This window comes from Paramormyrops kingsleyae, chromosome 24 (assembly GCF_048594095.1).
Source record: "Paramormyrops kingsleyae isolate MSU_618 chromosome 24, PKINGS_0.4, whole genome shotgun sequence".
Taxonomy (NCBI): domain Eukaryota; kingdom Metazoa; phylum Chordata; class Actinopteri; order Osteoglossiformes; family Mormyridae; genus Paramormyrops; species Paramormyrops kingsleyae.
Window position 1 is genome coordinate 1,362,955 of NC_132820.1, and position 11,398 is coordinate 1,374,352.

At 42.2% G+C, this 11,398-nt stretch overlaps 1 long non-coding RNA gene across 1 annotated transcript; it reads left to right on the forward strand.

Annotated features, from left to right (window-relative positions):
* The first annotated feature begins 1,083 nt into the window (after positions 1–1,083).
* Positions 1,084–2,592, forward strand: LOC140582253 (uncharacterized). The gene is made up of 3 exons (XR_011985179.1): positions 1,084–1,201; positions 1,828–1,974; positions 2,492–2,592. It is a non-coding gene; the product is annotated as an uncharacterized lncRNA (long non-coding RNA).
* The last annotated feature ends 8,806 nt before the right edge of the window (positions 2,593–11,398 follow it).

Consider the following 11,398-nt stretch of genomic DNA (forward strand, 5'->3'; position numbering starts at 1 on the left):
CTCTTTGATGGAGGAACTGCAGGAGGTGCTGCAGAGAGAAATACTACAGCTGATGTTATAATGGAGATGCGATGCTATCTTGAGGAGCCCCTCATCCAACGTGGAGAAGACCCACTGAGCTGGTGGCAGGCCAAGGCCTCAGTCTTCCCACACCTGGGGAAGGTGATGGAGGGGAGACTGTGCATCGCGGCAGCATCTGTTCCTTCGGAGAGAGTCTCCTCAAAAACAGGGCAGATACTGACTGAGAGGAGAAACCGCATCAGCCCATCCAAGCTGAGGCATTTGGTTTTTCTGAATGTCAACCTGCACTGAGGACATACTGTTTGGTTACTGAGTTTGGTTCTGTTTCTGTTCTGTGCATTTGTTTGCAGTGTTTTGTTCATTTGTTTTTGTCTTAAAGTTAAAAGTTTGAGTAAAATATTAAACAAAAGTAAGAATGCCTGCTTTTGTAAGAAAATAAATACACAAAACTAGGCAATTATAAGGCTTCTCTTAAAAACACTAAATGCAAAAGGGTTTATCAACACACAAAGCGTTCATATTTGCCAAGTTAGGCTAAAATATGAGGCTACAGATGATACGTTAAGAGCCGTTTGGGAGCCGAAAGAGCCGGCTCTTCTTTGGGAGCCGTGTCACAAGAGCCGGCTCTCTGAAAAGAGCCGAACTTCCCATCACTAGCTTACTGCCCTGGAGGGAGGCAGCACCAGCCTCCCCGTCCTCCTCCAGCGAAGGGAGAGGATCCGCCCCGCTGTGCCGCCGCACCCACCGCAAGCCCCGGCGTCACAGCTGGACCCGCCCCGCTGCCAGTCCTGCCGCCAACACGGAGCCCCGTCTTCCCTACGCATTTACCCCCCGCTCCTGCCACACCCATCCTTCACCCTGATATCGGCGACAGCCACACCGTGTCCCCCACTGCGAACCGGCAGCCAGTGAAAAGGGGGGGCGCTGTGTTAAACACCCAGGCTTCCTATTCTGTACTGCCCTCCCCCTCTGTCTCAGTGTCCTTTAAGCGACATTCCTGCGACATTCCTCCGCACCTCCAGGTGCAGCCAGTCAGTTACCGGAGGGCAGGTTAACCCCCCCCCCCCCCCTACAGGGCGAACATTAATCTGTAAATGAAAGTGAAAGATTTAAAGCCAGAGTCGCCACGTCAGTAAGGAACACGAATAAGACGCTGGAAAAGTATATTTTGTATTGCAAGGTAAGATTATAGTCAGCAGATACAATTAATAATAAAATAAGCGTGTTTAACCTGCGGCGTCGGCAGAAAATTTTAATTGGGGGGGCCGTTGCGGGGGGCAGTTATACTTATGGGGGGGGCACACCGCACCGTGTCAGTTCTGTGAATCTGCTTAGAAAATAAAATAATCCAAATTTAGTTTTTTATTATTTTGATGTGCGGTGGCCGCCCCTTAAATCTGCCCCTGTTTAACACACATGCTGGAATTTAATACTTCTCAGTATTTTTTTTATATACTTTAATACTTCTCAGACGTTTAATGTAATTCGATACACTATAAATAATCGCCTGGAGTAAACATTATGGAATAATTCGCTTAACATTCGACAAAGTAACACATTTATATAGAATGTTTTAATGACTTGAGTTCACCTGAAATGCAGCGCTGCCGAACATGGAGCGTGTGACACTACGGGAATAAAGTAGATAAAGTTCTGCGGCTGTGTGGCGTTTTCTTAAGAAAAAAACTGGCGATAACTGTTAGCGTGACATTGTTATTCCAGTAACATCCAGTTCAACGTAAAAGTGTTGATTGTTAGATATTGTATTTGTATGTGTATGTGTCTGTTTACCCTTCATGTTCACAGAGACCCCAGTAGGAATCATCTGCTGTGGATCAGCACCAAAATGGAGGAACCTGCTTCTGAAATGACCCCCCCTATGGGGTATAAGGAGAGAGGAGCTGTGTCTGCAATGACCCCCCCTGTGGGGTATAAGACAAAGGGGCCTGAGAGGTAACAGTGTTACAGGCCACTAGCATGCATGTGTCTGTGGGTCTATAGTTAGGCCATAAGGTAAAAGTAAACAGGGTTCCTAGCTAAGGCTGGGGGGCACATTAATATTTGTAGTTTAATAATAAAGTACCTCAGCATTTCCCTTCTTTCCTCTTTCCTCCAAAATCAGCCAGTTCTTCTATTTTAGATGCAACCATCCCATCATCCCTCCTACCCTAAATGACCACATACTGTAACGCTGTAGAGAACAAATACAGATACAAACAAACTGGGAAAGAGGAACAGCAGCCAAGTCTAGTGACAGAGGCTGTAACAGTGATAACTAAACCTTTCATACAGGAATATTAACTTTATATGAGACAGTTTATTTCACATTAAAGCTAAAAGTCTGTTTGCATGAAGAGCTTCATGGCTGGTTAAGCATAAGACTGATCAACTGAAGGTTTAATGTGATGCTGCTCACTTTATATGAATTATATTTATATAATGAGGATTTGTTTCCTCTCTCTGTCCACAGTGTCCTGATGGAGAGAGCAGGCTCACCTGCACCCAGCTGTGTTTCCATGAAGAGTGACGGGTCAATGGAGCCCCCATTCAGATTCAGAGAGGGACCTTTTCATACAGACCAAAGGTAAATGTGCATTTAAACACACAATGTGTTATCATTTTATCTCCCAGCCTTACGTTAAATTACCCATTCTAGGGTTATCGACATTATTCCAAAGTTGTCTAGAAGAAGGTTGGAGCAACACAAATATTACCAGGACTCCATAAATGGATACTTTGTTAAATGTTTGTTTTTCTTCTGTTTCAGTTATTCAACAATTGCATATGTTGCAGGGAGGGCAGGCAATCAATTCAACATCTGAAACTATGTATTGCTTAGTGTTTTGGGGGGTGATTTCACTGCGAGAAAGTACCAAGAGTGCGGTACTGCAAGCTGTTGGTTTTTCACTGGCTTATGACATCGCAGTGCGAGACGGGGTATTTTGCACTGATTCCGAAAAAAGGCTGTAGTATATTGTAGGGCTGGTCGATGTGTGATATGATGAAGTGATGATTTGAGGTGTGATGAAGATCAACAAAACATCACACAGGAATCATCCCTGTCAGTATGTTTACATGCAAACCAAGAAAAACTAATTATTGTTAGTCTGACTAAACCCAGACTTTTAAAGTGCATGTAAACAGCACTACCCCCCCCTCAAGGATATTTACACTGGCAGACTGCACCAGTAACAGTCAGTAACATCATCACAGGCTCCTCACACCCTGGACGCTACCTTTTCTCCCCCCTCATCCCAAGAAAGGTTATTCAGGGGAACTGGACTTGTTTAGTTCCGCCCTTCAATCCAGAGGGCTTTCTCCATTCTGACTGACTGGTTAGAGTAGCAGGTGTATAAATCCTGTGGAGCCCTCAAGTCGTTAATACTCGATGGTCACCTGTGGGTTGTTGTGTCCCCTGGCTTTAATGTATGTCACTGTGACCACCTGGGCCAGGGTGTGAATGACTGTGAAACCGTCTGGGTGGAGTTGAAAGATCAGCATTGTAAGTGGGTGATAAATTATGTCTAAGGCCGCCTCCTCTGTTTAACGAGGGTCGTTTTCTTGCAGTAAACTGCTTCTCTCACACCTCGTTTGAACCAGTCAGCCTCCCGGTTTAGAATCTTAACGTCCTGGTCTTCAAAGGAGTGGCCCTTGTCTTTCAGATGTAGGTGAACTGCTGAGTCTTGTCCTGATTGGCTGGCTCTTCTGTGCCGTGCCATGCGTTTATGGAGCTGCTGTTTGGTTTCTCCTGTGTACAGATCTGTACATTCCTCACTGCACTGAACTGCATGCATATACTACACTGCTCTGTTTGTGTCTGGGTGTTTTGTCTTTGAGGTGGACCAGTTTCTGTCTCAGTGTGTTGCCTGGTGTGAAATGTGTAGCACGGCTACAACTGACAGGGAAGAGAACAAACGTAAGAGTGTTATCATCCCTTATGTTGCAGGGGTGGCTGAAAAGCTCAGGAGGATTTTCACGGCATCCCTGTACATTTCAAACACATTGTACTCAGACACTCACACTGTAAGAGGACGGCTGTTTCTTTTTGTATGTTGTTCTTATTTCTTATTTATTACATAAGAAACTTACAAACGAGAGGAGGCCATTCGGCCCATCGAGCTCGCTTGAGCTATCTCTGTGCTATCTTAACTAATAGCTCAGAGTTGTTAAAATCTTATCTAGCTCTGATTTAAAGGAACCCAAGGATTCAGCTTGCACTAGGTTAACAGGAAGACTATTCCATACTCTGACTACACGCTGTGTAAAGAAGTGCTTCATCAAATTTGTTTTAAAATGTTCTCCCGCTAATTTCCACTTATGGCCACGAGTTCTAGTATTTAGACTAATAATGAAATAGTCATTTGGCTGAACAGCATCCAGACCCGTTAGAATCTTATAGACCTGAATCATATCCCCCCTTAGTCTCCTTTGCTCAAGGCTAAACAGATTCAGTTCCGCTAACCTCTCCTCATAAGACATTCCTCTAAGACCAGGAATCATTCTCGTAGCTCTTCGTTGCACCTTTTCTAAGGCAGCAATGTCCTTCTTGAGGTATGGTGACCAAACCTGCACACAGTATTCTAGGTGGGGTCTTACCAAGGAGTTATATAAGTGTAACATCACCTCCCTTGACTTAAACTCCACACACCTAGGCCCGGTTTCACAGACAGGGCTTAATATAAGCCAGGAGTAGGCCTTAATCAGTACTAGTTAATCTAGGGCATTTAAGTATCTTTCATGAACGTAGCTTAAAATAGGCTTAGTTAGTCAGAGACTACAGAGTCCTGGAGTAATTCAAGTAAGCTTAAATGAGAACACCTGAGATAGACCTGATTAGGTTGAGTATAAGCACATGCTGTTGGTCTGATGGTGTTGAGTAAAACCTGAAATGGACTACAAAACACTATTGTTGGTTTAAATCTTGACACAAAGCAATGGCAGAGGCAAAAAGAATTAGTTCAAAAAACTTTAGTGAGTATGGAAAAACACTACTAAAACAAATTTTGACAAACTATCCAGTTATTGAAAGTAAAACCCACACTACTGCTAGTGAACAAAAGAAAAGGAGTGCTTGGACTGCAATTTGCAATGAATTCAATGCAAATGAAAATGCAACCACAAGAACAATACAACAACTTCAGGTGAGATTTCTTTGTTATTATCATTGCACATTTCTCATATTTATATTTTTGTCAGAATTTATAATGAATGATATTTGCCTGTATAGACTCTGTGGAAGAACCTAAAACTGGCTTTAAAAAGACAGAATGCAGAGATAAGAAGACAGCGATTTATTACTGGTGGTGGAGCACCAAACAAAGACAAAACTGACGAAGTGGGTGACTTGTTGTCTGGAATAATACAGTAGCAGCAGCCTCTGGAAGGTATACCAGATGATGATCACTTCAACAGTTCAGATGAAGAACTGCGCACAAATGGTACGTAAGAAAGAAATTGGTTACTTCCTTTGGTACATATTCCACTCTGTCAATCTTTATTCTTCTTAAGGATCATGTGAGTTTATTTGTGCTTCTGTGTTTTTTTTCCCCCACAGAACAGAGGGATCTGAACAGACTGGAAGAGCCAGAGCACAGTGAGTGTGTGTCCTCCACATCTGCTCCAGCATCCCTGAGAAAAGATGCTGCCACCACCTTTCAGAATAGAGCAAGCAGGATGACCATCCATGAAAAGTTAGGCAGAAAATTTCATGAGCAAAAAATTAAATTTATGAAGGAAGAGCATGAAATGAAAGAGAATTCTACAGGTTGAATTGGATATGAAGTTGGAGGAAAGAGGTATGATGCAACAAAGACACAGTAAGGAGACAGCTGTGATTACAAGCCGTGGTGTGTAAAAGATGTGTAAAAAAAAAAGAATAAACAATTTGTCATTTACATATTCATGAGTGAAAGTATTTTATTTTACATTTTCAACCAGTATTGTTTAAGTGACTTGGTAAATTTTGCTGCACACTGTTTTAATTTTATACAGAACATTATCAAGTTAAAATAAGCCATAGTAAATACCTTCCATATTGAAATTCATCTTATCTAGCTGAAGTGCTGTAATGTGAATGCAGCTCTATGTGCAAGTCCTCGTTGGCCATTGGCTGCCTCAGCCACTGCCACATCTGCTTCATCGTAATCTTCCATTGGAGGATCAGGACAGCAGCGCTGCTTCAGGTAGTTGTGCAGCACCGCTGTAGCAATGATGACCTTGCAGCATCTTCTTGGGCTGAAACGAAGTGTATTGCGTAAACACTGGAATCGACTTTTCCATATTCCAAACATGCGTTCAACCATGCCTCTTGTTCGGATATGAGCTCTGTTGTATCTTCGCTGCTCCACTGTTGTGGGATTTATGTATAGAGTGAATAAAAAGTTACTCTGACCATATCCACTGTCACCAAGTAGAAGTCCACTATGCTGTCCTCTCTGAAACTGAGCACACAATGAGGAGTTGAGAAAAATCCTTGAATCATGAGTTGAACCTTTCCAACGCGCTACAATGTTTGCAAACTCTAAATTTGGTGTGCATACACCATGAACATTGATTGAACACCAGTTCTTACGGTTCCTGTACTCCTCAGCATCAGGACTTGATGGACACTTGATGGGAACATGACATCCATCTATACAGCCAATGACACCTGGGAAGTGCCCATATTCATAAAATTGCACTTTGTAGTTGGCTTGGTCAGCAGCATCAGGAAACTTTATGTAAACACTCCTCAGTTCACAAATGGCTCTGCAGACTTTGTGAACTATTCTACACACAGTTGCTTCACTGGCACCACACAAATCACCAGTTTCACGGTGAAAGGTCCCACATGCCAAAAACCTCAATGTGAGCAGAACTTGGAGAGAACTGGGTAAAGGCCTTCCTCTCAGAGACAGACAGGAAAGTGTAGCTTCTAGCAAAGATATTATCTCCAATGCATGTTCTTTGTACATGCGAAAGCGGTCTTGAAAAGCTGTGTCATCAAAGTAATGTAATGGATCACTCCTATCCAAAAGTACTCTTGCAGGCCTCTGTTGTGCACGTTGGTTTTCATTTAGATATTCCAAATATTCCATGCTCCCCTCACAAACAGTGCTAAGCAGGAGTTAAACCTGCCTCCTTGAAGGATTAATTTAAGGTTCAATTTAGTCATAGACTAGCTATAATCCTCCCTCTTGCAATCAGCTTTGTTTAATCCAGAATAGGCTAAATCTGTGACTATTTTAATCTATATCTGTGCAAGTCACTTTGAGTTAAGACAGCTCAAGTGGGCAGTTTAGTCTGGGACTAGGCTTAAGCCCTGTCTGTGAAACCGGGCCCTAGAGATATAACCCAACATTCTGTTCGCCTTTTTTATTGCTTCCCCACACTGGTGAGAGTGGGACATGGAAGCATCAACATACATACCGAGATCTTTCTCGTAATCAGCTACCTTTATTTCAGTGGAACCCATAAAATATCTGTACTTTATATTTCTGCTCCCTGCATGGATTACCTTACATTTATCTGTGTTAAATTTCATCTGCCAAGTATCAGCCCATTCGCTAATTAAATCCAGATCCCGTTGAAGCCTATCTGTTGCTAGATCAGTATCTGCTACACCACCCACCTTGGTGTCGTCTGCAAATTTAACCAGTTTACTGTATGTATTTTTTACAGCTTACAGTTTCTAATTTCCGTCTCATACCATTAAAGTTAGCCTTCCTAACATTGTATACTTTTAATTTCGACTTTGCTCTTCGGACACTAAAATTAACCTCGAATTTAACCATGTTATGATCACTACCGTACAATGGGTCTAAAACCTCTAATTTTCCAATCCTATCCTGGTTATTAGAGAAAACAAGATCAAGAAGGGCTTCTCCCCTGGTAGGAGTATTAACAAACTGAGTAAAAAAACAATCCTGTACTAATTCCACCATCTCAAGTTCATTTACAGAAGAGCCAGAGACTGTGTCCCACTGTATCCCAGGTAAATTAAAATCACCCATAACCACCACATCATTTTTATTACTCATAATCCTGATATCATCATATAACATTCTGCTTTCCTCTACAGCTACATTAGGTGCTCTATAACAAACCCCGACAATTAGGCCATTTGAATCTTTAGCATCAAGTTTTATCCATACAGCTTCTGAATTTTTATTTTTATCAGTGAGATCCCTTGCCTGCAAGTTTTCTTTTACGTATACTGCAACACCACCTCCCTTCTTGCCTATCCGGTCTCTACGGAACAACGCATAACCATCTATATTATATTCATCACCATCATTGTCACTCGTCCATGTTTCAGTTATTCCTATAATGTCGTAATTGTCTGAAGAAATGAAAGCCTCTAAGTCATTAATTTTGTTTCTAATACTCCTAGCATTCAAATACAGACCACTAATGGTAGGCCTTTTACAGTGTCTACTTTTAATATTTATTTGGGCTTTCCGTCTCTCCCCACATAAATTCTTAACTGACCTCCCTGCCCCCCCAGTCCCTAGTTTAAACATTCCTCAACTATTCTGCACATACGCCTCCCCAATACACTGGTTCCCCTATGGTTCAGATGCAACCAGTCCGGCTTGAACAGGTCCCACCTGTTCCAGAAGGTCTTCCAGTGCCCCATAAACCTGAACCCCTCTTTCCTACACCACCATTTTAGCCACGCATTTAATCCCCTTATCTCAGCTAACTTTGCCTGACTTGCACGTAGCACGGGAAGTATTCCAGAGAATACCACCGTGGATGTTCTGCTTCTAAGCTTATCCGCTACTTCTATAAATTTATCTTGCAGAACAGCCCTCCTGCCCTTTCCTATGTCATTGGTGCCAACATGCACCACGACCACTGGATCCACCCCCGCTGGGGCCAAAAGCCTGTCCACTCGATCTGGAAGGTCCCCTACCTGGGCACCAGGCAGGCAAGACACCGTACGGGACCCTCTATCACGGGTGCACACAACTATCTACACCTCTTATAATTGAATCCCCTACTACCACAACCTCCCTCCTACTGGAGTTAGGCGGCTCCTTGGTGCCCAAGGGCCCACCTGCCTCCCCAGTCTCTTCCGGCTCTAAAGCTGGAAGCACCTGAAAGCGGTTAGACACCGTTACTTCAGGTGATGCCGCCTCTGTGAATTGTGTACGCCCTTTTCTACGTCTACGACCTATGTTCACCCAGCTCTCTCGACCTACCTGTTCATCATTCTCCCCCCTCCCCGCTTGTGACGTACACACAGTCTCCCTAGAAGGCGTATTAACGCTCTCCTTTAACTCATTGTTATGTTGGATGAGAGCCAGTCGCTCCTCTAGGTCACGAACCTGGACCATGAGTGAGTCAACTAACCTACATCGCTCGCAGACGAAATCCGACTGGACGCAAGCATCCAGAAGGGCAAACATCTTGCAAACACAACACTGAGCTGGCCCCATAATTACCTAACTCACTATGTCCCCGTCCTTTACTCCCAGCCCAGTATATTAATAGAGAATATTTAAACTTTTAGTTGATCTAATTAACGTATAGTTAAAACAAAGTGCCGAGTACACTAAAACACTAAATTAACACTTGCGTTAAATCGCTACTTTATTATAAATTATCCGGCAGCGTCAGCGATAACAACCTTTAAATTAAACTTTTAAAATAACCAAATTAACAATTACTTACCCGAGATTAACTTCCTGCTGAACCACGTTTAGCTAAACTAAAGCGAAGTTGCTCTAGGGAGGCCAAAAAACCACAAAAAACCCTCTCAAAGCAGGCTACTGCCGGAGCGGGAAAAAAAGTGGAAAATGTCCTCCAGGCCCCGACCGGCGACCGAGCAAAGCTCCGGAGCAACTGTCCTTTTAGAGTTAATGTTACCGATGTTCGATAATATTACCCGCGGGTGTTTGATGCGAAGGACGCAGACAGAAACGCCGCTCGCCCCCCAGCTGTCGGTGACACTCACGCTGTCAATTAACAAGGACAGACAAGTACACACGTAAAAATAAAAGTTAAAAATGAAACAACAACCACCCACGTAACCGTGCTGGCACACAAACACTCAAATATACTTTACAGATAATTCATATCAAATCAACCGCTTCAACAGGCGCACAACACAAGTGCACACAGCGACTACACCACTCCCGAACAGTACAGCAATCCCAGCAGCCTCAACAGTAATTACTTCAACTTATGCTGCTAAACAGAGAGCTGCTGAACAATTTTTTCATTGTTTCTTTAATAGTGACAATAAAGGTCTGTCTGTCTGTCTGAACTTAATTTTTGATGTAAGAAATACTGGTGTATTTATATAATAAAATAATACCGTGCTGTCCGTCCGTCCATCTGATGATAAACTGATAAACTGAATTTTTCATTTGCTCAATTTAGTTGTCTGTCCAGTATAGTTGTTTATGTATGACAATTACACATGGTGTTGGCATAACTGTGTAGTTAATTTAGCAGCCATAACTGTGTAGTTAATTGTACATCCATTACTGTGTAGTTAATTTTACATACATAACTGTTGTTGGCTGCATTAGTTGATATTAGTTGTGCCAATTTGACTTTATTTGTCAATCCAGACGTTCAGCATTTCTTTCTAATTTTTAAATGAATGGAGGAAATATTTTTACAGTGCATCAACAATTGAATCATGGACAGAAAATAAACACTTTTGTATTTTTTAAGGTCTATTGTTTGTAAAAATGTTGATATTGAGCTTCCTGTCAGAGACCATCATAAATTCTCAGGCTATTTACTCAGTTTGCTGCCTGAGGATGGTGAATGAAATGCTGTTAGTTAGCTCTGCTAATTAAGCTGAAATCTGTTTGAAATCAAGTTAAACTCTCTAAAAGCCATTGAATACAAAGGGCTACATATCAAACTGTCTGTCCTGCCTGCTGTGTCTCTGTGTGGAGGAGCAGGATGTCACTGGTTCTCTTCTGCTGTTATGAGAAGATTGATGTTATGAAGCCGCCCTAATGAATAAAGCTAAAAATGGCATCTTACACCTTTACACATTAAAATACACCACTAGGTTATTCTGTGTCAGCATCAAGAGCACTTTTAATGGGACCATTACAGACTTTCTGTTACACTTGTGTAGATGATTTGAGGTCTTTATGTTTCTGCCTTATTCACAGAGACCAAATGGAAGGATGCAGTTCAGATCTACAGGATAAACCGGGTTTATCTTCCATATTGAAGGTTTGTATTCATTGCTGATATATATTTTCTGAAGTGTTGTGTGATTTGGCTTAAATTTTATACAGCTGTACAGTAAGAAACTAATCATGTTAAAGGAAAGACATTCAAACCTGCAATTACAAATGAAACTAAGAAATGGTTTAGTTCAAATAGCAATAATTAACTGTGATGGTTTATTTTAGTTACTAGA